At 40.6% G+C, this 26,394-nt stretch overlaps 1 protein-coding gene across 8 annotated transcripts in view; it reads left to right on the forward strand.

Annotated features, from left to right (window-relative positions):
• The first annotated feature begins 13,990 nt into the window (after positions 1-13,990).
• Positions 13,991-26,394, forward strand: part of PPFIBP2 (PPFIA binding protein 2) — a 94,257-nt gene continuing 81,853 nt past the window's right edge. For 4 of the 8 annotated variants that reach the window (XM_072929453.1, XM_072929455.1, XM_072929454.1 and 1 more), the window contains exon 1: positions 14,282-14,415. The gene's annotated coding sequence lies outside the window, so the exon portion shown is untranslated. Of the gene's footprint in view, positions 14,416-14,472; positions 14,526-26,394 lie in introns of those variants that run through there. The other 4 variants (XM_030273415.4, XM_012573757.5, XM_072929450.1 and 1 more) reach the window with 4 other exon arrangements.

The following is a 26,394-nucleotide window of genomic DNA, read 5'->3' on the forward strand; positions in this document are numbered from 1 at the left end:
CTTCAGTCCTGGAGGTGGAGGAGGGGGAGAACTTCTCAGTCTGAGGTTCACTCTTGCTCTGTTTTATTCCAGTGTTAAGATGAACTTTGGAGATGCTTTTGTTTTTTCTCAATCCCCATGGATATTTTAGGGTCCCATTCCTGCACTTATCTGGGAGTTTCACTGGGTACATTTCACTTTGGATGTGACAAAGACAAAAAACAGCTTTTATCACTTCAGCATTGCTCACACTCTTCCTGGAGCACAAAACTGAGCAGGCTACTGGTCCTGCAGCAAGGAATAAACTGGGAAACAGGCTGGGGGTTGGGGTAGAACACGGATTTTGTGGGCTGTAGTGGCAGCAGTACCTTGGGCTTACAGCATCAGTGACAGCTGATGGAGTCACATCTGTGAATATGGTCTGCTCAGCTGATCAGTTAATATTCTTGTAAGAAAAAGGTGGCTGACATTGTCCTCCAGCTTCCTGGTAATCTCTAAAATATATATTATTTCATTAATTTTCATAACTGATAGCACCCAAGCAGATATTTTTGAGAAAGTCAGAAGAGACGTTTGGTTAACTCCTGGATGACAAAGGGGAAAAAAAGCAAAAAAAACGGACTGTGTGTTCGGAAACAGAGTGACAAATATCTGAACTGAATATTCTGCTCCAAGACAGCAGTCTCCAAAAGGCAAGGACAAAGGACTGTCAGGAGGCAGTAGACAGCCATGACAAGACTGCATGAAAGAGGGCATTGACTTCCAGTGCAGGTAGATGATATGATTGTTACCATGGAAATGGAATCGGTACAAGGGGATGAACACAGAGGAGTCTTCATCAGGAACAAAAAACACAAATGAGTTTATGACCTCTACCTTCACCAGCTAGATAACATCCATTACTGGCCTTGTTATTCAAGTCCTTTTATGCTACACTTTCTCCATGTGCTCATTCCATGTGAACCACTGGCTTTTTGCTTTGTCATATCGAGACCCTCCTCTAGAAGGGAATTCAATGCCCTCTGCTCTGACAGCAGGATCCTCCTCCTCCTAACAAAAGCAGCACTCCTCAGTGCTTTGGCTGTGCTGAAGGTCCCTCACCCCTTCAGTGACACTGCAGCCACCTCATCCTTCTCCTGCAGCACGCTGTGACTGCCCCTTCCCACGGTGAGGGCAGGTTTCACTGCACAGATGCTCCTAATTCCCCCTGCCCTCGATCCCTCTGCCATCTCTTCCACAGAAAGGTGGCTCAGGTCAGGATAATGTGCAATGATTATGTCCTGTTTGCACTTGGAACAATCAGAATTATCACAAACGTAAATGTTTTCAGCTCTCTCCGTTTATTGACACCCATGTGATGAATTTAAGCTTTCTGACAGTGGTGTACTTTCTTGTTTGGATTTTGTCGATGATGAGGATCTGTGATTGCTAAAAGCAACTTGCCAGTAGAGCAAAGTGTGCTGCTAGGAGCACGTCAGTTTACCTGGGTTTATTTTTACAGTGCCCATCAGAGATAAGCTTGTTTGTCAGAAAATTATCGTCCTGTCTCTTTTTCTTCTTCATTCCCACTGCGTGGATGTGGAGGATGAGAGCCCCTTTAGCATTCACTCAAGCAGAAAAACACACACTGCATGTTAGTTACGGGTGGGTTTACCACTAAAAAATGCAGCTGTTCTCTGCCTGCTGTCACCCAGCTGCATGTTTGCCCCCTGTGCTGTTTCCCACTCAGTTGCAGGACACAGCTGCAGAGAGGTGCACGGAAGCTCAGCAAAGAAACTGCAGAATCGAAACCATTAAAATGCAGCTCTCCTAATACCGAAGGAATAGCTCCTCCTGAAGGCAGAAATCAGGACCTGTGGCCCTTGGAGTTGTTTGAACTTTCCATGGGTTTGCATTGCATATAAGAAAATAATATCTTCTTGCACTTCCACCATGTCCAGCCTTAAACCAGAAAAAGGAATGTACAGAATCCCAGAATAAATAAAGGTGGAAAAGATCTCTGATATCACTGAGTCCAAATTTTGACCAGGTACCACAACACCTCCAGGGATTGTGACTCTACCACTTCCCTGGGCAGTCTTTTCCAATGTCTAACAACCTTTCTGCTGGTGATATCTGGATATTGCTCAGTCTTCTTTCCTGATGTTCATACTGGCATCATAAACCACGGGTGTCATTTGTCTTGGAATTTATTATTGCAAAATACATCAAAATCCCTTGTTGCTTTAAATCCATTTTTAAAATAGTTTTGAACAAGCAAAATCTTTATGTGGAAAAGGCTAATAAAATAACCTGCTTGACTGCTCCCCATGCTAGTGTCATATTTATTGCAGACAACCACCTACTTTTCCTTCTTACTTAAGGCTGACTTCTCCATGGTACAGACACCATCTAGTGAGTCAGCCCCTACTCCATAATTACAGGACTGGGGCTTTTCTTTTGGCTTTTTGAATTCTTTCTTAAGGGTAGGAGAACAAGGGGGAAAAAAAACTGTGGAAAATGTTTTATTTTATAAACTTTTAGTAGGTTTACGTCAAAAAGAAAATACTTCTGAGATGGCTAATTTTTGAGAGCTCCTAGCAGACTCTGACCTGGAAATAGAAAACTATTTCCCAATACTATCTTTGCCCAACTAATCTGAAAATTGATGCTGAAAGACATGGAATTTTTGGGAACACCTGTAGAGATACCCACTTTATTATATGCTGAGACTATATCTGAGTGGAAAGAAAAATCCACCTATGTTAAACAACCCCTACTGTCTGTGTAGGTAATTCAGACCTTGGGTAGGAAAAAACATGGTTGGTTTTACCTGTAACACTTGTATGGATTCAAAACAAAACCACAGCCACACAAAGTAGTGCTGCCTGCAGTCAAACCATCAAGTCCAGCTCTTGGTAAAATCTCAATCTTTGGCCCATTTATTTCTACCAAAAGTCTCTGGGGCACTGGCTGAGCCATCCTGGGACCTTAACTGAGAAAAATAAACTTATTATCAAGTGTCTATTTTCTCAGTCAGAATCCATGACCCTCCTTGAAACTGGGAACTCCAAAACTGAAATAAATATTATTCAGCTAGACCAATCTTTCTGTATTTGTACATGGGACACTCTGTCTGTGTGATCTGATGTTGCTTTTGACTTTGAAATACAATTGGCATAAAATCACTGAGAAATTGAACTTTTTATAAGTCTTATCTGGGTCCACTTGTCATATATTTGTGACAATAAGATTAGAAATAATATTTTCATTAGGATGTCCAAGTAAAGGACACCCTCTTTAATAGGGGATTATTACACTGCATCATTCTGTGACCTCAGAGTTAGTTATAACTTTCTTATTCTTAATTAACTGGAAAAGGAAAGAATCCAACATGTGAACACTAATTGCTAATGCAATGAGTTAGATCATGAATATCTTACATATTTCTCTGTTATCCAATCTTTTGTTATAATTAATTCTCTATATAGAATTTTTTGGGGCAGGGCTGATCTTCTATTTTGTACTTCTTACATAATTCCTGAAACTTTCTGTAATTAACAAATACCCAGACAGAATTAAATGCTTTTGTGGGTTTTGTAAATACTGATTTTTCATACAATTTAATTTAAACAACACATATGACCAATGGCTTTTTCTTCTAAAGTCCTTATAGTGCTGCCGTTATCACTGTCCTTTCTCTTCAGCTGAGGGTTAGAAGATTATTCTTATTTATTATTATTAAATCAATTATTAACAAATACCCAGACGGAATTAAGTGCTTTTGTGGGCTTTCTAAATATAGATTTTTCAAACTGTTTAATTTAAACAGCACATGTGCTTTATCAGAATATTTATTATAAACAATGCAAATGACCAATGGCTTTCTCTTCTAAAGGCCTTATAGAGCTGGCATTATCACTGTCCATTCTCTTCAGCTGAGAGTTAAGAGATAAAGTGCCAACATCACTTCCTGTGCACATTCTCAATTTGAAATCAATATCCGTTCTCACAGACGGATGGCTCTCCTCAGAAGAGCTGCAAAGGTTTGCTTTGGCCTTATGCTTACAGTGTGTTTTTCCAAGAGTAATTTTAATGTGTCTGCAAACTGCGTCCTGCTTTCATGCCAGCTCTCCACTGCCACATCTACAGCTGTGTCTGGGTTTGAACAGCCAGGTGTCTGCTAAGGAAGGCAGGAGCCTCCCTTGAAATGGAAAATGCAAACCCCATCCCTCTGAATTATTATAAATTTGAAACTAAGGGACTCTCAGGCAAAGATATGGGAATAGGAATAACAGTTGTTTACTAGGAAAATTAAAAATACAAATGCAAGAGTACAAAAAAAAAAACACAAAAAAAAACCCCAAAACAAACACTGCCAGAGTCAGAGCAGGCCCTGTCCCCCTGTGGGTCAGGGAGGTGACAGCAGTCCCATCCCATGGTGGCTCAGCCCTCCTGCAGTGCCAGCTGTGCTTCTGCTGGAGCAGGATCCTGGACAAGGGGGGAGTTTTCCTCTGGAGCTCCAGGGCTGGGGGAGATGGGCCTGGGCTCCTCTGGGAATGCAGTGGGGAAGAAAGCTGCTCCTCTGGGAATGCAGTGGGAAGAAAGCTGCTCCTCTGGGAATGCAGTGGGGAAGAAAGCTGCTCCTCTGGGAATGCAGTGGGGAAGAAAGCTGCTCCTCTGGGAATGCAGTGGGGAAGAAAGCTGCTCCTCTGGGAATGCAGTGGGGCAGAAAGCTGCTCCTCTGGGAATGCAGTGGGAAGAAAGCTGCTCCTCTGGGAATGCAGTGGGGAAGAAAGCTGCTCCTCTGGGAATGCAGTGGGGAAGAAAGCTGCTCCTCTGGGAATGCAGTGGGGAAGAAAGCTGCTCCTCTGGGAATGCAGGGGGCAAAGGCTGCTGTGCTGTTCCCAGGTCAGATTGTATCCAGGTAGGAATGTTTGGCTCCTCCCCTGGGCAGAGCATCTCCCCATGGGATGATGGAATTTTCTCAGCCATGCAGGGACACTCACTGGCCATGAACAGGAGATAATTAATAATGAATGGCCCATGAACAGAAGAGATTGCCTGGAGGGAGGATTGGCTGTGGAAGAGATAAAGAAAACTGTCCAAAGAACAGCAGAGAACTGCTCCAGCTTTGACAGATGGCAATAGAACACACACCCCAGCCACATATTGTAACTTAATGCAAGCTTGTAAAAACAGCTTTGGCAGAAAAGGTACAAAACCCGATGTAAAGCCTTAGATCCTCTTTGTACAGATCCCCCCAAAAATGAGGAAACTGCCTGAAATCAGGTATTTCAGTCCCAGCAGCAATCATCTTTGAAGTGTGTACAGAATTTGTATCACTGTAAAAAACACAACCTCCTATGAGGACCTCTAAAAACTTCTATTTCAGTAATCATTTTAGCAAAAAAAGGAACTCTGCTGAATGCTGTGAATTCCTTGTTTACTCCCTCATTTTGAAAGCTAGTGAGTGCATCTAGAAAAAGACGCATTTCCTATTCAGTTTTTTGGCCATAAAATGCAAGCATAAATTTTCAGGATTAATGACAGTAGTAAAGTCAAAAATTTATTGCTCAAAGTTTAAAGAAGTTGCACACAAACAAACTGAAACAACCTCCAGGCTGCCCTGAATCCTTTCTTTCCCCTTTGGCATTGGTATCCCAAGAAAAAAAACATGTTCTTGTTGCATATTTGTTACCATTACATTCCTAGTTAGTTTGGCAAACAAATAACTTCTTATTAAATTTCCAAGAAATGTATAAGCTGTAATTAATGAGAATTATAGAATCATTGAGGCTGGAGAAGAGCTCCAAGGTCATCGAATCCAACCTTTGCCCGAGCTCTGCCATGTCAAATAAACCACAGCTCTGGGTGCCAAGGCTCCTCTTCTTTGAACATCTCCAGCCCCACCACTTCCCTGGGCAGCTTAACCACTTTTTCCGTGAAGACATTTCTTCTTGATGTTCAGCCTGAACTCCCCAGCTGCAGCTTGGCACCGTTGTCTCTTCTCCTGTTGCTGGTGACCTGGAAGAAGATGCTGAATCCCCACCTGGCTCCAGCCTCCTGCCAGGCAGTTGCAGAGAGTGAGAAGATCTCCCTGAGTGTTCTCTTTTCCTTCTCTGGACTTACTCCAACACCTCAATGCCCCTCCTGCAGTGAGGGGCCCAGAACTTTAAGTATACACTTTGAATAAATCTTTTCCTCATCATTTTCAACTTAAAACAATGTTTGTTTTGCTAACCAACAGGTATGAAGATTGCACTTTTTTCTATCCAAGCAATTCAAAATATGTTGGCAATGGTCATGTGTTTGTATGTTTGTGTTTTGATATTAGAAAAACAGAAGAGATCTAATTTTTTAACGAAAATACACTTGAGTTCTCCCCACCCACCTGTAAACCTCCACTGGTTTATCAGTCAGAGCACAGCACTGACATCCAGTTGGGACAATTAAGTTGCAGTTTTCTTACCAGATCTGATTTTACTGAGTCCCTCTAATGGAGGAAGAGGGCAAGGAAGGTGCTGCTTATCATGTCCACAAACACATTTTTTGGTGAAATATTTATATTAACATTGTCTGATGTTACTCACAACAACAAGTTAACTTTAACACTGTAAATGTCAGTACCCATAAACATTGCTTTTCATTTCAGCCCTGTTTTGTGTCCAAACTAAAAGAATTTGTGGTGCTGTTTGGTGAGGACATACAATATCACATGACTGACTAACCAAAAAAACCAGCAAGGAATGCTCATAAACAAGATGTGAATACTTTTTTAAAAGGAATGTGGAGTGTTCACAGAAGAAGGATATCTGATGATGCAAAAGCAAAGCAGAAGCTAAATTCCTGTCCTTATTCATTCCATTACTTCAGGAAAACAAATATTTCATCTGTGTACAGCTGTACTGGATAAAGTGGTTTAGGCTCTCCTCTGGTGAACTAGGCTTGTGGAACCAAGGAGGTTTTTAAAGGAGTCTGAAAAAAGTGAACATCTTCCTAAATATTTCAGCTAAAAATCCCAGAAGAAATCTCAAAATCTTAACAGCAGAAAAAAAAAAATCATTTACAACAGCAAAAAATGAAACATTTCTAAGGCTGAATCCATAAGCCACAATTCAGATGTGGATCAGAAAGCCACTGTCTAAATCTATAGTTATGGCAGAAATGCAGCTGTTGTCATATCAGCAAATTTTTTATACTGAGGTACTTCTTTTGGCTGGACATAAATTCACACTAGGAAGAAAATAATGGGGATTAAAAATAAGCAAAAAAATTCTAGTTCCGTATCAAGAGCAGAATATTTTTACTGAAACAAATATCAGAACAACAATAAAGATGACTGACCATCATTGTTTCCTGTTCTGAGAGGACTTTTTGGGAGCTAGAACCCCCAAATTATTTAATAATATTATGAGTCAAAGGCAGAGTGCAATAAGAATCTGTGAATAATAAAATGATGCAGTATGATAACACACAATAAAAAATACATCTCAAATTTTAGATAGGATCTGTGTAAAGAAAATTAAACTGCAAATTACCTGAATAGACTTGCTAACTGCCCAAATGTCAACATTTACAGTGCTCATAAATATCTTTTTCTATGATTAATTGTGTTTTCATTTGAGCTAACAGAAAGCATGGCAAAGCACAGGAGCAAAGTTTCGCTTTTCAAACAGAGGCAAGTTTATTTAGAGGCTTATGTAGCTGCAATCAGCATGAAATCACAAGAGGATTCAGAGTTCACTGGCAGTGAAACACAGGTTTTCTCAGAGTCAATCAGAACTCCTGCAGCTGTGGCACTGAGATCAAGCTGAAAACAACCCCTCTGAGAGAGCTTGTGCTGGAATTAACCTGGTTCCCCACCAGCTCCAGTCTCAAGGTGGTAAAATGTGCATGAAGCCTGTACAGCTTCTATCCCCAAGGTGTAGTCCAGTTTCTAAGCTAGTTAATTTTAAGAAAGTAAAAATATATCAGGAGACAATTTCCTGGTTACTTCTAAAATGTTATCTAAAATGTAATGACAGTATAGTGACCAGGATATGGGCAGTTATCTCCAAAACACATTTACAGCTCAAAGGTGGGGCAGAAGGAAGAAACTCCTTAGACATTAAAAAAAAAAAAAAAGGAAAAAGACTCAAACCCTAAGAGTGAAGAACTGCTGAAAGCCTGCAATCGGTCAGATAAACAAAACAGGTCTTAGATGCTAAATCAAATCTCAGAAAAACATCAAGTTTATCTCTGAGGGTAGAGAGAGGAACAAAGGAAATGGGAAAATGGCTAAAATTCAGATATCAGAGAGTCAAGAAGTGTCCTTGAACAGGAAACCTCTATTGTGCAAAACCAGGTCATACGTCCCCAGGGAACCTGTAAATCCAGGAGTTCCCACTGCTGTGTCAATCAGGGTCAATTACTCACAATTTCCAGGCTGGTACACCCATGTGGGTTATCAGCTGCTAGGTGCAAGGCAAGCCCTGGAGATCAGGATCTGCTGCTTTTCCTGTCCTTGGGTTGGGGTTTTCAGTGGGATTTTATCTGTGGCAGACCTTAATGACTGCTCTGGGACTGCCACTTAGGGTGTGAATCAGCAGAGACTCAGCTCTGCAACTGGGCCACTCTTTAATCTGCACAGAAAGCTCCATCTTCAGCCTCAATGATTCTATAATTCTCATTAATTACAACTTATACATTTCTTGGAAATTTAATAAGAAGTTATTTGTTTACCAAACTGACTAGGAATGTAATGGTAACAAATATGCAACAAGAATGTGAATATGTTGTTTTTCTTAGGGTACCAATGCCACAGGGGAAAGAAAGGATTCAGGGTAGCCTGGAAGTTGTTTCAGTTTGTTTGTGTGCAACTTCTTTAAACTTTGAGCAATCAATTTTTGACTTTACTACTGTCATTAATCCTGAAAATTTATGCTTGCATTTTGTGGCCAAACAACTGAATAGGAAATGCGTCTTTTTCTGGATGTACTCACTAGCTTTCAAAATGGGGGAGTAAACAAGGAATTCACAGCATTCAGCAGAGTTTCTTTTTTTGCTAAAATGATTACTGAAATAGAAGTTTTTAGAGGTCCTCATAGGAGGTTGTGTTTTTTTACAGTGATACAAATTCTGCACACACTTCAGAGATGATTGCTGCTGGACTGAAATATCTGATTTCAGGCAGTTTCCTCATTTTTTGGGGGGATCTGGATAAAGAGGATCTAAGGGTTTACATCAGGTTTTGTACAGCTCAGCAAAGAGCAGAAAACACCAGAGCAGAGCTGACCAGTGAAGAAAGGCAGAGTTGGGGCATGTGAGAGAGCTCCTGCATGTCAGCTGAGCCCCAGGAGCTGACCTTGGCTGCTCTGGCTCCCCTTGGGGTTAGCTGAAAGGGATTTAGGCTAATCTTGCCTGCCTGAGAGCTGGGACAATCCCAGCCCACAGCTCCTCCCTGCAGCCCAGCCAGCTCAGGGTGTTTTCCTCCATCACAGCACCCAGAGCTGCCCCAAAGCAAAAAGAAGACATCAGAATTATCTCATGACCTGCTGCAGCTGAGTGTGGGGCTGTGGGAACAGGGCTGGGAGAGAGCCACCACCACCCTGACACAGAGGTGAGCAAGGACACCAGCAGGGAAAGAGACAAAACAGACACCCAGCTTGTGTCCTGCCTCCAAGCTTGCAGGTAAGCTGAACTCAGTTTGTCTGCTGCTATGGCCTCTCCTGATGTTTGAAGATAGAGGATTTTGTGTATAGTTTTTTAAATAAGAAATACCTTAAAAAAAAAAAAAACTGGCTAGATTTGCTGAAGAGATGACAATAGATATCTTTTCAGTCAAGAAACAGCTTCATAACACCTTCTGTAGCTCACAAGACTTGCTAGCATGTTTTTTTTTTTTCCCCTACAACAAATTTAGGCATTTGTTAAATCCCCCAGTGTTGTGACTGAAACAAATCCCACGACTGAGCATCACCTCATGGAAGGAGCTGCAGCACCAGTTTAGGTGGGGCTGTGTTCTCTACACAAATACATTCAGCTACGCATGGCATAAATCCTGTATCTGCCCAGCTGCCTGATGGTGAGAGCAGACACAGAGGTTCTAAACAGCTGTGCCTGCCCAAAAAGACTGCAGCTGCCCCCCACCAGCCCTGGATTTACTCAGGCAGCCTTGCTAACCCCAGAATTTATAAAATGCCTCAACAGGGAGAGGCTGTGTTTACCTGGGGGAGCCAACAACACTACATCCCAAAAACTCTCAGGATGACTCGCGAGTGATTTAAAGGCTGGAACACGAGATGGCGCCAAGTCCTTGTAGCAGCACCACCTAAATTTGGATAATTTCACCTGTCTCAGGCGTAGTTCCAGTTACAGCAAGCAACCGCATTAATGGCTTGCTTAAATGTTATTTTTAAATGCCGAATGAAAGGCACAATATGTTCCTAAAAGGCTTTTTTAAGGACAGCATGTGTCAGTGAAAGTTTCTGGAATAAAAAGAGAAGATTGGAGGAAAAAAAACCAAAACAAACAAACTGCTCAACAAGTGTAGTTCTCTCTGGCAAAACTATCTGCATATTAAGGATTTTATTTCTTAACTGCTTCATATCTGTCCTAGTAAGGAGACCTCTGCATCATGTGTTCTGCTAAATGATGACATAAGGCAAAATTATAAAAGAGTTTTCATATTAAGTAGCTGTAGCTATCCTGCAAAATTTCAATATTCTATTTTCTAAATGCAGAATTTCTACTTTTTTTGTGGGGGCAAAATGTCTTTATTCAAGCTCTCAACTTGAATATTTCAAAGTCATTCCACCAACTAAAAAAAACCACGGGCATATCTTAACCACTTAAAAAAGAAAGTTTTCAAAGAGTAAGAGAAGGTTGTGGCAGAGGAAATGGGTGATGTGGCTGGCCACAAATCTCAGCTAAAGATAAAGCAGGCTACACTTTCTAGTGAGACATAATGGATTAGCTGCATGGAGTCCATGGGGAAGGATTCTCCAACACATTATTTCCTGTCTGCAGCTGATTTATCTCTATTTACAGGAAAGGAAATCCCTGAGCATTTCAGTGGGTCACTTTTTTTTTTTTCAAAAACAAGAGATTTCACAGTATTGCAGCTTTCACCATCCTGCATCATAAGGTTTATTTGTTGTTTTAATGCTGATGTTTCCCAGCCTGCAGCCTATGAGGACTGTGATTTGGGGGAAGCAGTGAAACCACACTGTGACTAACATTTGCTATAGCCTTGGAGAAAACATTTCATAAAGAAGGATGTGAGATCTTGTGAGAATTCTTGAACAAATTGATACTAAAATATCCAAGTGGTTGGGACTGAATTTTGGCTACTTTTGTTGCAACTAATTTACTTTCCTTCATAAACAGGAAATTTACAGCTTCATAAAAACTTTTCAGCAAATACAACAGCAATTTGGAACGTACTGCAAAGGGATGTATCAAAAAATGATTTTTTATTTCCTGCCTCAGAACCATGAGTTTCTATCCAGGGAGCACAGTCATTTAGAGCCTTCATCTCAGAGTCTGTTTTGGCCCTTACCCTTTAGGGACTGTGATCCATTTTGCCACTTTTCTGCACAATATAGTAACAGGACAAGCAGCACAAGGAAAGAACCCCTGGATGCATCAGCCTAAGCACCATTCAGGCACATTTGCAGGATCAGAAATCTGGCCTGAACTGAAACTCAGCATTGCCAAAGTGACCCAAAATGTGACTGTGACGCCGAGGAAGAGAAACTTGGTCAGGTCTGCTCAGTAAGTTTTAAGAACATAAGAACAAAGCCTGATGATTAAATCTCATTAGGATAAACCGTGGGATCTCACATGGGAGATCTCACAGATAAGTCTGTTTTTTAAGATGGAAAAAATGAAGGTGGTTGGCAAAGCCATGTCCAGCAGTGCTCTGCTTTGGGGCTTCTAACTTGTTTTTCTCATAGGTCTTTTCCGAGAAGGATGATTCTGCTCTCCCTGAATAAACCCCATTGTTACATAAGAGAGGCTAAGACCTAGCACAATGCCAGCTTTGTGACAGTCATGGGTCTGCAGCACAGCAGCAAAGACACAAACCACTTTCATTGAAGGGGGCACTTCTGGAATGGTAATTAGCCAAGAGGCCGGCACAGCTGAGGGAGTGCTCCTGGAACCCACTACACTGAGAGTTGCAGAACTAACTCACTTATTACAATGATATTAAACAGGACAGACAGGACCAACAAGCTAAAGGAAGCCCAGAATTAAGATTCTCTCTCTGCTTTCTGGTGGTGCAGCAATATGATGTCAAACAGCAAAGAAACAGAGCTGTAAAATCATAACCCATGAACAGATTGGGGCTCGTGCTCTGTGCTCAGCCCTCCCTCTGCTCCTGCCTCTGCTTCCCAAGGGAGTGGCAATAATTGCCTCCCCATTCCAGGCCCTTCCCCAGCACTGGGGCAAGGCCATGCTCGCCTTCCCAGGCACTGCCTGGCACTGCTGCTCCCAGAGAAACGCTGGAGAACATTATGTGCCAGCAGGGCTTGGCAATTCCAGGGCAGGAATAAACAGGACAGGAGGAACCCTGCATCACAGGGTCCATGAGCTCCCAGGTGCCGCTTCTATCATGTCCAGATACCTGTCCTAGTCCTCCAGTGAGTTGGGAAAAAGGAGGGGAAACTGGGCTGTTTTCAACTAAGTTTTGCCCAGATTGTTCGAAATTCCACTGCCTCTTTCCCAAATGGTTGAGCAATACTCAACAAGCAGTGCTGCCCAATAATTTTTAGTATCAGTATTATGAAAATTGCAAATGTTATCAACCTGTCGCTCCTCTATGTGACCTATTTAGGAGGACTACCTCAAAGTTGAGACAAAAGGCAAGAAACATTCAAAAGTCAAATTAATACACAGCCTGTGGATCCTTGCCAGGTTAAATTATTCTTTAGCATGTTCGGAGATGTTTCAAAGGCATTCTGCTTCACTTCCCATTTTCTCTCTCTTCCACCTTGGGCATGTCTGCTCTGTAGGTGAGGTCCAATCCCCTATCTGGAATATCTGGTATGTGATTCATAGCCTTGGTGTTTCGTGTGAGTTTAAAGCAAAACTGAAATTATGTGTATTTCTTCCCAAGGTCAGAGAGTGACTCAGCTGGTAACAGGGAACACATTTTAACACCTCAAGATTATTCTAGGCAAAAAGAGTTTCTAAAACTGAGGAGAACTGTTATAAGTGACAAAATGACCTTAAAACAACGTGTATTTTAGACATGCTTAAACTATTTAGGTGAAAGACATCATAACAAGCCAGAAGGAAGAGAGCAAACTGTGGTGGTGGAAATGCAACCACCACATAAAGAGTGAAAAGTGTGTGTTAATTGCATTGTATATGTGTCTGAAATCTCTTTATCTCACTTTCTGCCAAGTAGTTACTTTTGTTTAGCCAGCTCCATGGAAAACTGACACACTCAAAAGCACTCAGCTGCTGTGAAAGAGCTGTGCCAGTACAGCACAGGTGACCCCTTTGGCCAACAGAAACTTTATCAGATTTTTGCTCAGCCAGGCACCCCAGGTGATCAGGGAACTCCCAATGACCAAAACTCACAGCAGTTTCCATATTTCTACGAGCGATCTTGGACTCTCTAGAGACAGAAGAAAAGCTATGCTTCATGAGCGTGTTTTTGTTTCAGGTTTATGCACTTGGAGCCTTCCTGCACTAGAGATTTTTTCAGTCATAAACAGAGCATGAGAGGCTGATTTTTAAGCGAGAGTCAACGGGGGAGGGTGATATAAAATAGTTATAACAATATAAACTACCTATGCTGTTATTTTACTAGGAGAACTGAATACGTAAGGAGTGCTTTAAGTAGGGAAACACCTGATTTTTAAAACTTTGGGGTAGTTAGCCTTTTTCTCAGTCAATACTATCATATCTGCGTTAACCGTAAAAAAACCCAGGGCGGAGGAAAATGCACCAAAAAAACAAACAAAAAAAAGAAACAAACAAACAAAAAAAAAAACCCGCGGATTTGATTCCAGCAGTAGGAGGGGTTGAAACGCTGCGCAGAGAGAATTCCCGGAGCGCAGGAATTCCCGGGAGCACCTGCCCGCGCGGGGGGGCCGGAGCGCCGGGCGCCGTCACTCGGGGGCGGCCCCGAGCGGGGCTGGCACCGGGAACGGCTCCGGGAACGGGATCGGGATCGGAACGGGATCGGGCTGCGAACCAGCCGCCCGAACCCTCGGTGCGGGAGGCGGCGGGGAGCGCTCCGGCTGCCCGGGCATCCCGGGTATCCCGGGCATCCCGGCGCTGCGGAGGCACCACCGGTTGGGATCAGGATCAGGAGGATCAGGACCAGGATCAGAATCAGGACCAGGATCAGAATCAGGAGCGGGCCCCGGGTGTCCGAGCGGGGCCGCTCCCGGCGCTGGCAGCGCCTGTTGCTGCCCCGCTCCATCCCTCCGGCTCTCGCACAGACGCGGCTCCGAAAAGGTAAATATTTATCTGAAACTCGAGCTGGGCTGGCAAAGTCGGTAAATAAAGCAGGGGGTTCAAGCAAGCGCTGTCAGTGATGACATCCAGCTGCAGCCGAGCTCTCTAAGGTGGGAATCTCTCCTTTCCTCCCCTTCCCCAGGTTTTGGCAATTAACTATAAAAAAAAGCGGTGTGTGGGGGGTGTCATAGCGGTGAGGTGGAGGTTGTTTAAAGGGTGTTAAGGAAAAAGCGCTCAGGAAAAAATGTGCTGGCTGTTGGGGCAGCATAGAGATACAGGAGGTGAGGGGATGTCAAATGATCCCCAGTCCCATGGGCTAACGCTGCGCTGCTGGGATAAAAATAAAAATATCTCCTCTTAACATTTGCAAGAAGGATAAGGAACCACCCTCCTTTGTGCACCGTCCTTTGCTCAGCTTTGCATGGGGCAAAGAAGATGCTGAGTATCATTTTGGCAGGTCAGCCACTCTGCCTGTGCGTGGGTGTAGTGAAACGTGTGCTTTTGAAGATTTGCATGTACCCCACTTTGTACTTCTACGGCCAAAGAGGTCGTTTGCAATTTCAGATTTTTGATTTTAAGGTTGTGGAAGGAGGGGAATCACTGAGGGACACTTTTCTGGGGTTGTTTTGTTTTTTGGGTTTTGTTTTTTTTTTTTAAGTAATATATGAACAAGTGCATAAAAGATTCCACTCTGAAACTTGTTATGGAAATGTGGAAAGAACAGGTGTGACAGCAAAGAATGCAGAATTCCAGCTTTCCATGCTTATTTGTTGACTTTGCCTATGTTGCTGATTTTTACTTGCATCTGCTTTAAAACCAATGAATCTTCATCTTTCTCTCCATCTTTCTAATGGAGAAATACTTGGAGTAAAACCCGGGAGTAAAACCCGGTATACAAGGAAAATCAAAGGTCAAAGTGGGACAAACATAAGCAAATATGGGTTATTGTTTTTTAAATTACATGGGTTTTCCATCCACTTGCTCATGATTCCAGTTGAGAACAATTGAAAAGGCCTCTTGAACCCGAAGGAAACCCAGTGTAAGCTAAAGAGAGGGAGAACTCAAAAGAACCTTATCTTTGTCTTGAGGACAGGTATACTTGGTACCAGAATATGTGAAAAAAACATATTTTAAAATAATAATAATATCACTTATAATGTATAAAATCATTTGAAGTCCTCAGTAACAAGACTTATGCTGAGAGAGAACGCAAGACTGGCCTCACCACTGACTGCTGAATTTTTTTTCTGTTGTAGAGACACATGACTTACCTGTAACTCTTCTGAACTAATGTTAGCATCACTTTTGAAAAATTAAATGCTTTATTTACCTGAGCTAGGTAGTAATCAAATGTCTTGACAAAACATATAGCTTATCTGTCACCCATCTGGGACTCTGCCCTATGGGAAGCCCAAATTAAAGGGAGGGGGCAGAAACTGTTTGATGTGTGGCTGGAACGTGGTAGGAATTGGACTGGGAGCATTGTTCCCTGATTCCAGGTTCCCTGGCTGCTTTCATCTCCTGTCCTAGGAAGCAGAAGGATCAGAGGGCACTGCTGCTGCCACCCTGATTTGACACCAGCAGCCCTATCCATGTGTGGATAAGTAGGGAAAACAGGAAGGAGGTAGGGAAGGAATAGATAATGATGAGATAATAAGGGTTATCTTCCCCTCACTCCTCCTATATCTGATCTCACTTCATCTTTCTTCATGTGGTTCCAGCAGTGTGCAAAAGGGATCAGGGGCTGTGTGTGTAGCAAAGGGAGAAAGTTTTGATGATGTAGGCACAGACCACAGAAGTGTTTTCGGGGTTCTTGGATCCATTCTCCCATTTTCCTGTCACGCTTGTTGCACTGAGCCAGGGTTTCTCCAGACAGACCATGCAGGCTCTGAGGCAGCAAAGTGTGGCAGAGAGAGTTTGAATGGAGCATGGGAGGAGGACAGATGGACAAGAGTAGAGTGGAGACCTTAATAATCACCTTCCTCAGCAAGCTGGTTGTGTCAGCAAACAGGCAGGAAAGGCGGAGGGACAATGTCCTGTGAGTGCAAAAGAGGACAAAATGAAACAGAACAAGAGACACTGAGCCACATCTTTGTTGTTCCATGTGCAGCTCTGCTTCCAGCCTTCATTTACCTCACTTGGTTCCTGTTGGCCTCTTCCTGGTGTCTCTCCTCAAAACAAACTCCCACAAAACCCTACAAGGCACTCATCCCCAGACACTGCTTTCACTCTTATTCGGCTACTCAGAGGCAGAGCAGAAACTCCGTTGGTTTTCCCTGCAGCTAAGGATTTGTTTGAGCTCGGGCAGCCTTGACCTGGTAAGGTTAGCAAAGGACTGTTCACACAGGTAAAGCAGGGCCTCAACAGAGCTCTGCTTATTAGCAAAAAAATCCACCTTCCTCCTGCTCCCTTCCACAGAAAAGACATTTACAGCAATAGGATGAAACCTCCTCCTTGCTTTAGAAGTCTATAATGTGATGATTTAGTTTATCAAAGCAGAGAATGATAAATAAGGAAATGTGTTTTATTATAACGATCACTCAGTGTAGGTGCAAAATCATTGAACAAAGAAAGGCTTTTCTGTGTTTTCCAGAAATACCCAAGGGTGTGGGAATAGCAATGCAGCAGAAGATGACATTGTACAGGGCAGTAGATTAGGGTGGCAAACTCATTCCTGTTTGCCACCCCATTCCCAGAGATCACTTCAACCTCTCTAGGTGTGACCTTGAAAATCTCCTCAGCTACTCAGGAGGGTTTGGCAGCAGTGGATGTCCCTGGAGGGACACTTGATCAGTCACCAGAGTTCTGTAGATATGGATGAAATAACTTTTGCTTCAGTCGATATCCTGAGAATCGGAAAGTTTGAGCAGTGAATTGAGTTTTCCCCAGTTTGTTTTTGTCTGTTCAGTGCTATCAGCTCACCTGTTGCTTTGAAGCTGAAGAAACTGAGAGTCCCATCTTTGCTCAATCTGTTCTTTAACTTTGTCTAAGGACCAGCTCTGAGGTGATGTCTTTGATAACCTGGGGCAACTGAATTTCTTTCCGTCTTCTTTCTTCCACCTTTAGGTCTTCTTTTACATAAATGCACATTAAGCAACAAAATAAAGGTGTTTTTTTCTTCTAGATGCCTCTGCCTTGTATGTTTTAGTGTGACATTTTTATTTCAAGTCTCTCTGACCTTGTAGCATTGCAGTTACCTTTTTTGTTTCCATCTTCATGTGTTTATTTGCTATAAAAACTTTTTTCAGTGGCACTTTGCTCTTATCTGGTAATTCATTGATGCAGAGAACAAAGCAGTTAAATTACAAGGATAATTTCTTTTTGAAGCAAACATAAAAAGTAAATCCTGGTGGCACTGCTGCCAGTCTAGGTCAATTTGTGTTTATAATGTGCACCTGTCAAGTTCCAATGTAGTGGTTTAGAGGATTTTAAGCACAATCTGGATTTTAAACTCTAATTTGATAACCTGGTACAACAAGATTTTATTACTATTTTGTGGTTCTCTAGTATTGCTGAAAAACCTGTGACTGAAATTTGCTGAAGGGAAAGAGCTGTATATTTTCATACAGATCAAAAAGGAAAATGTGGCATCTTCAGCTGCCTAAAACAGGGTTTTATTTCTCTGTCAGATCATCAACAAACAAATGAGGAACCATTAGTGGTTTTCTCAACTCTGTGTATGTGATATATAAAATATATTCAGTGTTTCTCTGTTTAGTCAAATTTTCCAGGTTAAATCCAAAGTAACTGAGGATAAAAGTTGAGGCTTGAATATAGGTTAAACTAGAGCACTGTGTAGAGGAGTAAAGATAAGAAACCTGATGTGACCACACAGTATGTGGCATTCAAGGAAAGATAAATAATGGACCCGACTTCCAAACAGTTGCAAGTATGACCTGGTGATTGTATTGGAAGCCTTTGGCATATCACCCAAGGAAATGGTGGCAAATTGATGGTGATTTCCTGAAGCAGATGGGAATTTGGAGAAAACAGCTGATTCTCCTTCAAGGAAACCTTGCATTGGTTTGGAGGGCTGAAATCAGACTGGATGCTCAAAGTCAAGAAAAGGACAGGTCCAAAGGATGCCTCTGTGAGGGTTGTTTTCATTGGAGCAACAGAAAGTGTATGAACATTCACAGAGAATTATTCACTTGCTGCTTAGGTCTTCATACTCTTTAAGATCAACAGATTGTGTGCCAGTTAAAGTAATTGGTGAAGATAAATCTAAGCTGTTGCATTCTAATATGAATTTCCTTAGCACTTAGAGTATGGGAACTCCTGTTTCACCTTATCCTCTTCTGAAAACAAGTCTGGTTGGTCTCTGCATTCAGAGGTGACTTAGCTGGGGTTGCCTCCTTTCTTCTCTATGTGCTGCTCATACGAAAGAAAAAGTAATTTTATTTCCAATTTCCACTATTTTCAACCCAAAGTTTATTTCAGAAATCTTATTGGTTGAGGGGAAGATATTTGCCAAGTGTCTCTTGAATGTAGTAAATCATATTTTTATTTCTCTACAGTGCAGATGGTAGCATCTGCTTTAATAAAACATAATCAAAACATCTTATTCTAATGGCATTGCAGTAAGATTTATGAGTGTGTTTCTGGGATGATCACAAACTAATGAACATAATCCAATCAGCTCCCAAAGAGAAGAATTCTGATGTCTCACTCCAGACAAAAAAAAATTAAAATCTCTAGCAAACACCTTGGAGAGATAACCTGTTTTATGTGGATAGGTACGAAACAAGCACAAACCACTTATGAAAGTAGAATGTGTTATTCTCTTAAAGAGTGTGTTCATTACATCTGAAGAAAAGTAAAAGCAAAATTAGTGAAGTCAATATTTTTTGTTTTCTTGAAGTAATCTTCTGCAAATAACATTTAAGTATTAATATATATTATATTACATATAATATAAATAATTATGTAGAAAGTATTGTAGTATTAGTACAGATTATATTAAACCTGAAAATTTCAGTCACAGGCATTATAAATGATTAGTTAACTATTTCTTGAATTAAAACATTCTTCAATTTATAAAGGTGAATGCATGCAAAGTAGAAATGTTACCTGAAACTGTAAAGTACATTTTTCAGTTTGCTCTGGCAGATTTTGCATGTATAAAAAGAAAATCATATTAGAACCTTTGTCACTAAAAGCAAGTTGTTCTAACAAGTTTTTGTGCGAGAAGGAAGTCTGTACTGGCCTGCTTTGCAGAGCATGATGCTGCTCTATTGTGAAAAATAGTGAATAATCCTCAATAGTTACTCACCCATACTATGCCCAGTGTGGGCAACATTTTGACATTTTGTAATAATTGCAAATAAGGCGAAGATTAGAAAACTATTTCAAGAATTGTAGTCCAAATCTGTTTTGCTTTGATTGTCTCCTTCTTTTTAACTAGGAAACTTGGTACCATCTTCAGTTTCCTCTGCAGATTGTGAAGCACAGCTGGTTCTCATTTAACTGGCAAAAGGCAGATTTTAGAAACCTTTTTTACTTTTTTTTTTTAGCATGAGGAGAAGAGCTTGTGTTCAGTGCAAATGGTTTGTTATAAAAGGAATTCATGCTCTAAAATTTATCTGGGATTCATCAGCCATTTGTAGTTTTTTATTTAATCAAAGCTTCTGATTATCCAGGACTAATTGCAATTGGGAGTAGCAGCTACTCGCTTCCTTTGGAAATCCAGATTTGGGTACTTAGAAGAAGAGGGTAATTAGCAGATACTGATAAAAGTGCCATACCAAGCAGAATGTTCATAAATATCATTTCACTCTAAATGAATTTTATTTGCTTTTCTTAACTAATGAATAAACAGATCTGTTACATGTTTACAGCATAGTCTAAAAGAAAAACTACCCCTTATCAATAAACAGAAATAGAGGGAAACAATTTCTTCATTACAGAACTCTATTTTACTATTTGCCAATATGACCATGTTCTTCTTTTCAAGTAGGAATGGACAGGATCTATATTATTTTTGGAATAATGAAACTGCCTTGAATATTTCCACTTGGAGGTTTGAAAACAACTGAAAGAGGACTAAATCTCTCTTATATAATAACAAATCAATTTTTCCTTGCAAATTTAGTAGAAGAGTACAAAGATGCCACAATTACTGATATGTAAGCAGACTTTGATACATTTTCTGGAAAATTTAATTAACCTGAAGAAACTGATAGTGAATTCTGATTCCCTTTTCTCTCCTGAAATAGGAGCAGAAGATAATGTTATCCAACAGATGGTCATTTAGTCTTTTGTCTTTATTTTATTTTGATTTTGATGCAAGTGGCCCCAAATGCAAGAAACTTCTGACAAACTTTTCATGCAGGAAGATCAGCTGGTAACTGTTAGGGATAGAAGGACTGTGTAAATCATTAACCTGAAATAATTTCATTTTGTGGCTGTATTAATAAACAGGTCAAACAAAGGCATTGTTATCAAGCATTAAAATATATGATTAAGTTGTTAACTCGGGGAACTCCATAGGTGCATTCACAGACCAAATATGAGTAGTAGGACTTTCAAATAGCTCTAAAAATCTGCTGTGAGCCCTAATATGAAATACTCTCGAGCAAGATGGGATGTGTAAAAGCCTGGCAATCAGCATGCCCCCAGGTGTCATTCCTGCTTTTGACAGTGCATTTTATGACTTAAGGCTTTGCTGTGATAACATTCAGGCCCTCTAAAGTAATGCAAGAATTCTTTTTCATTTTTCTGTTCTGTCAGTGCAAAGGTGTCAATCTCAGAAGAAGCAGAATTTGACTAAATGTATAACAATATATTGTTTTGGCTACAGATATACTCTAGCATTTGGAATTTTTCTATTTATTTCAACCATATGAAAGAGTTCTTGGGACTGGAAGTAACACACAATAGAATTTTAGCTGGAGTTTTATTTTTTTGGCAAATCCTTTTGTGTTATTGTTCATGTTCAAGTCATTAAATACTTATCAAAATACTTATCTGGAAAGGAATCTAGAAAAATCCTCTGTGTATTCATTATAATGCTTTAACATGTCCTAAAAGTAGTGGGAATTCAGAGAACAAAAGGTATCCTTTAAATATACCCCAGTGATGGATGATGCTGACAGCATCCTGAACTTCAGCTGTAAATATGTTTATAAAACCCAGGGGAGCGCTGAGTTTATGAATAGGCTTGCTCCTAGCTTCAGCTCTAGCATTCAGTTCATTTGCAAAGTTTCCAAAAGCTTTCTGAATCAGGTGTCTTAGCAAATCCGTGAGCCAAAATGACTGAATTGGAATATGGAAAATTTAGAGACTCAGAAGTAGAGGCTTGAAAGTTTTACTGAGCAATCAGTCTCTATCTGGAAATGACACATAATTTTCTTTTTTTTTTTTTTTTTGCAAATTCAAAAAGGCATCCTGATGCAGGGAACTGGGGTTTTGCTTTTTCTTATCTCTTTCTTAATCCCTCTCATCACGTATAACAAATAAGGAAAAATTTACATTGATTTGGTTTACCCTTGATAAGATGATTTGACATGGAAACATATTCATTTTACATTTGTATAAAACTTGGAATAAATACCTTGAAATGGTTGGCAGACACTGCATGATGGGCTCTGTGGGTGGTAAGAACTTGAGAACACCTCTTATAGTTGTTACTAAAAGGTGCAATATATTACAGGATAATTTTGAGATCTCTTTTGTATCCTGTGCCACAGGGGTATCCACTTTGTGGAAGCAGCACAGTGAGCACTTCAGAACTCTTTTTAAGCCTATAAAATCTTTTCCCCAGGTACTCAAAACTGGATATACAGTTTTGAGGGTTTTTGTTTGTTTGTTTGTTTTTTATTATAGTGGTATTGCTTGTTTTACTTGTGGTGATAGACCAAAACAGCAGCAGTGCACACAGATGTGTGAAACTCAAGAGCTGGGCACTTGAGTGGGTTTTCAGGGAGGTGAATCCCTTAAGAGCCTTCCCTAGGTAAATATGTGTTTCTGTGAGCAAATACAGCTCCTCCATCAGCAGGTCACCGAGGAGCATTGTCACACATTCATTGTGGGCTGCTCCATGCCCCTTCCAAAGTCAGCTTCTGCTTTCAGTGCATGCCTGATCTGTCTCTAGGCATCTTGGTATTCACTTTTTCTCTAGGATTCACTGGAAAAACAAGAATAAAGGGGGTTGCATTCTTCTTGCCACCTGTAATAATGTTTCTTCAGCTGGGGGATGTTATATGCTTCTCTCATCTCTGTGAATCTTAATTGCTCTTGGGCATCCAGCTACTCTTCTGTCTTGCAGCATCACCTATCTATATAATGCCCTTTTTTTTTTCAAAATTAGAAAATCATGTTACTCCATTAAGTATGGAAAGCAATTATGATAGGAGGCTGGGATTTAAATTTCAGCTGTGGCACAGGGTTTGATACAGGTACTTTTTAAGTCTTGGCCAGCTCTGCAGGGAGTAAGATGTCCCACATTCTGGATAATGGAGGAGAAAAACCAACAAAAGATATCATTTTAAACCAAGGTTTTTCTTGCTATGAAGAATTTTTGCCTCTTGGTTATGATGTCCAGATGCTGGAATGATGAGTTACTTGTCCTAAGAGTTGTCTTGTTAAAGTTTAGGGCTTGACATGATCAATGATCTCAGACTCAGGGAGAACTTAACAAAGCTTGAGGAGAAGGATGTACCACTGACAGTGGGCACAAAGAATGCAGAATTTACAGGCCACAGGGACTTTGGGCAGAGTTCCAAAAATAAGGAAGAAAGTAACAAAGCCACCTCAGGAACTGGTGCAACTCTGCTCTGTGTGTGGGTTGGTCTCTGTCCCACCAGGTGAAATAACCTATCTGGGGACAGCAGTTGTACCTATCCTTGAGGCAGAGAAAGAGGAAAAACTTGAAGATTGTTTCCTGAAGATTATTGAAAATATCCTTGGGGATAAAAGCTATCTATATAGGAATGTTTTGTTTATAAGCACAGGCATTAAACTGGCACAGCTGTTAAAATTTATATTTTTGTTGATATGCTGAGTAATGTGGGATGTGCTGCTTTTCATAGTGATCCATTTGCTATTCCCAGTTCAGTGCTTTTAATCCAAGCGGATTCAATTTTGTTGAATTTGCTGTTTCTAGCAGAAGTATGTTTTTCTTTTCTTTGTTTCCCACAGACACTTTCCTCAAAATAGCTACTGAAGCTTCAATTTATACAGAAGTGCTTGATACTGTCAGTTCCTGTTAGTATGAATTCAGCATATTTCTATCCACAGATGCAGGTTGGGTAATATTAAACCAGCCTAGTGGTATTAAACCAGCCTTGTGAGTGTTATTTATAAATTGCTGCACAGAATGTTTCAAAGGGGGAAAAATACTCATATGAAAATGAATTTTGCAGAGTCAAAAAGTTGATGTTTTACTATACATTTTTAGCCTTTAGATGTAAAGCTGAGTTCAGACTTCACAAGAGCCTTCGTGTCGCAATTGTAAAGTTGAGGGAAATTCAGGACAGAACTTTATAATCAGGGTAACCCAAGAGTAGACAGATTTGTAAAAATAAATATACATAAGAGGTCTTTTCATTCATTGGGTCTATGCTGAACTGTTTTTCTGTGCAGGTTTTTTACCTTAGATATCTTGTGGATAAGAATTGCCTCTTTGGGTTGCAGGAAATCAGTTTTCTAGGTCATCAACCCTGCCCTTTTTTCTGAGGTTCTGCTGCAGAAAAACCCATTTGGGGTACTTCAGCATCCACTGGTGCCAATTCCTTCCCTCATCCTCACCTATCCCAGAATCTGCCCATGTTAAGGAGAATTTAGTGCTCTCCACTCTTCTGAACCTCCAAAGTGAGTTGTTTCTGTAAAGATTCGTGGCTTTTACTCTGCACAGAAACATTCACACCTTCACCTGTGTCACCATGAGATTCTTTTGCAGATGAATTCTTTTGCATCTTTCTAAAAATCAGAAATACCCTGCACCTTGAATGATTCCCATAGCACTCCAAGGGCTCCACCAACTCTGCCAGCTTCCTGAGGAGTGTTTGCTCCTTGCTGAAAAAGCAGCTGATTTTTACAGTGATCCTCTTTGTGCACCCAGGAACCGAAGAAACAGAGAAGAATTGAAAATTTGATTTGAAAAAGACCTTATATCTTTGAGATATAAGATCTTCTGTCCCTGTGTTAGCACTGTTTAGCTTGTCTAAAGCTCTAGGAGTCTTAGAGAGGCTACATTTGAAAATTTTGCTTAGCATTATCTGCCTAATCTCTCTGCATTTCTGTCAAGGACTTCTCGTCTGCTTTACTCTAGGGCAGAGTTAATTTGTGCATGAATTCTGTGTTTACTTTTACTACAACTCTTCACCTCTCGATTTACCAGAACATGAATTTACTTACACGATGTGGGGGTAGGGGGGAAGGTGTGGTCTGAGCAGTTTCCCAGGCATTGGAGCTGGATTTAAGGAACTTCAAAGATCTCGTTGAAATGTTGACCTTCATGGAAGAAAACTCAGAGCTGCGACCTTGAGGCCAGTGAGATTGGAAGGAAAATTGAAAAAAAAAAAAAAAAACAATCCCACAGTTTGTTTTAAATGTTGAAATTTTGAGGATTTAACTTTTCCTAGTTGTAAAAGTCACTGAACTAGATGTGAGCTGCAATACCAGATCTGACTTTTGTATGTGTTTATTTTAAGAGCAGAAATGCTCATATTTTGGCTCAGAGACTTTCCTCTCGTGTATTTTATCAGGTAATGTTTTGTTCAGTTGAAGTTTATATGCAAATTATTTATTAGTTGTGTTGCTTTTTTCTTTAATTTTAACTAGTTAGAAGACAGAGAAGTGAACTAAAATATTTAGACCTTTTGGACTTAATACAGTAATGATGCAATTTTGCTTTTAAGATTTGCAAAGTCAGAAGCTATAACGTTTTTCCTTTATATTGTATATATAACTCAGAAAACTTCATATATCTGATAACAACGTGAAATTAAATGATGAAGGGCTTTTTTTAAGCTTTTATGGACAACGTTTAAAGCAACACTGAGGAATGAAGGGCTTCCTGCAGCTGCTGGAGGTGTTACAGAGAGGAGCTGAAGAGAGCTCACTTTGCACATGCCATTCTGCCAGCGTCAGCTTTTGTATGTAAGGATGAGACTTTGTGCAAACATGAGTCAGGAAATCTGGTTATGGCACCAGTAGGGACTGTAACTCAATATCCACCAGGCCTGTGGAGGAGTTGCTGTGAGGTGATCTGTGTTTTAAAGCATCAAGTGTCAGTCAGCTCTAGCATTTTTTAAAGGGGGCTTTCTTTTTTTCTTTCACCTTCTATTCCCCCCAGAATTGAAATTCCGACTGGTATTAGCAAACTTTATGGGTTTATTTTTGAAAAAAGCTGTTTGGCTTTGACTTTGCCACTTCATAGTGCAATAAGTTTAGCTGTGTTCTGTTCCCTTTGTATTTTAAATTGAATTATTTAGCATATTATGTTTAAAAGCATCATTGCTTAATGCTTGTTGCTCTGACTTTCATCAGTAGCACACAAATATGATGCTTTTACCGTGCCAAGGTGCTTCACTTCGGGATATCCCCTCATATAAGTACTCCCAGCAAGGTGTTGAATAGGGACTTTAGTAGTTCTGCCACCTACCTGAAGCAATTTGCTATCAGGTCTTTGTTCAACTTTGGCTAATTGATATTTCTCTTTAGAGCTCCCCATTCTGCCTTCCTGTGGGCACTTTACACTTTCCAGCTCAAAATAAACTTGTTTTTTTCCTTCCTATTCTAGCTATTCTTAAAAACCCTCTGAAATGGCCTTGATTTTACTTATTACAGAATGGGTAATCAATGAAAGAAGAGGGTTTTTACCTTTCTGCCTATTCCAGTGAAGCATATGAAGGGGAAATAGAGCAAGTACTGTCTGTATTAAGAAATAAATGAAATTTAAGCTAGAACCATAGAATGGTTTGGGTTGGAAAGGACCACAAAAGCCATCTGGCTCCCCTCTCCTGCCATGGACAGGGA

The sequence above is a fragment of the Taeniopygia guttata genome, chromosome 5, assembly GCF_048771995.1.
Source record: "Taeniopygia guttata chromosome 5, bTaeGut7.mat, whole genome shotgun sequence".
Lineage (NCBI taxonomy): Eukaryota > Metazoa > Chordata > Aves > Passeriformes > Estrildidae > Taeniopygia > Taeniopygia guttata.